Genomic DNA, 1,467 nt, shown 5'->3' on the forward strand with positions numbered 1-1,467 from the left:
ATGATCAGCTTTGGTATTCCATTGTTACTGAGATCTATTTTTAAAATAAAATTTGTTCTTCATGGAAAAAAAAAGAATTAAGGTTCTATGGTCATTGTAATTGATCCTCTCAGTAAACTAAAGAAATAATAGTTGGAAGCCAGGAGAAACATGAATAAAATTTGCCCCCTTTCCCTGGACTGTCCTAGGAGGCCTCAAATTATGGCCCAGAATCCTGTTGGAGTTAGTGTTACTAATGCCAATGTCCCAGAATCCTCAGCCCTCACTTCTGGTTCCTCATGGATCCTGACACTAACACCCTCCCCCATGCCCAGCTGGCTGGGTTGACCTCAAGCCCTGGTCTCTGCTTCTGGTCCTGCCCCCTCCCTAGCCCTCTTCCAGCACTTCTCACTTTTCTATTTCTCAAGTTCCACAAGGCAGGGATGGCATGCATGTTCATTGTGTGTCCCTTGCACACTCTCTTCCTTCTCTTGAGCAGAATGTCCTCTTGTTCTGGATGCAAAACCTGTAGACTGTTATGGGTTGCTGGTAGCTTCAGGACTGAATTGGCTGGAGGTAACTGAATTTTGTGGGAAATTACTAGGAGGAACCTTGTGTCCTCACTAAAATGGTTTCCTGTTATAAATGTGGCTCATATTATTTTCCACTGGGCAAAACTGGCAGGGATCTTTAGCTCTTTGAGCATCACTTCATCGCTCAAGTGCAGATCCTTCAACCTGCTAGCATTGTACACAATTGATATGTTTCCATTTTATCCGTATCTTGTAACAAGCCCCATCTGGGGCAAGTTCCACTTATGGCTGAAAACTGTGAACCTCCTTGTAAACAGCTTGCAGCTGTGTTATTGCTATAAAAGACTGTGGTTAACTCTGTTTTGTGGCTGGTTAGCACCTCTCTACATGGAGTGCTGCTGGCTAGTCACCAGACTGGATAAGATGCACAGCTGGTTGGACACCTCCCTGTGTGGAGTGTGGCTGGCCAGCCACTGGAACTGGCTAATAAAGGCTCACTAAATTCCAATCTGTTCTGGTCTTGGTGTCTGTTTGATTCAAACCTGGAACATAGACCAGAGCCCAGACATGGGCTCTGTAACAGCTCATCAATGCTCTCTTCCAGGAGAAGAAATACAACTAGAAGTGTTTGCCTGTCCAGTCCCACAGACTTCTTTTTTTTCCCACAGACTTCTGACTACATGAACAGCAACTGAGAAATAGAATAAATAATGAGAGGGTCATTCATGGAAAACAGATCTGGACAAAGGGCGTGGCTGGTTCCAGAAGTTGCAGGCATAGAACATCTAGCAATGTCTGAGGGAGTTTTCCAGTTCCCATTTCCGGTGTCACTCTTGGTCTGAACAAGAGCAGCAAGTTCTGTTGCACCAACTGTGTTAGCTCACCTTTGCCTTCAGTCCTCAGTATGTGGGGAGCCATATCAGTGTGGTTTATTGCTATGGCAAACAGTAACACA

The sequence above is a fragment of the Octodon degus genome, unplaced genomic scaffold (genome assembly GCF_000260255.1).
Source record: "Octodon degus isolate 3935 unplaced genomic scaffold, OctDeg1.0 scaffold00034, whole genome shotgun sequence".
NCBI classification, from domain to species: Eukaryota; Metazoa; Chordata; class Mammalia; order Rodentia; family Octodontidae; genus Octodon; species Octodon degus.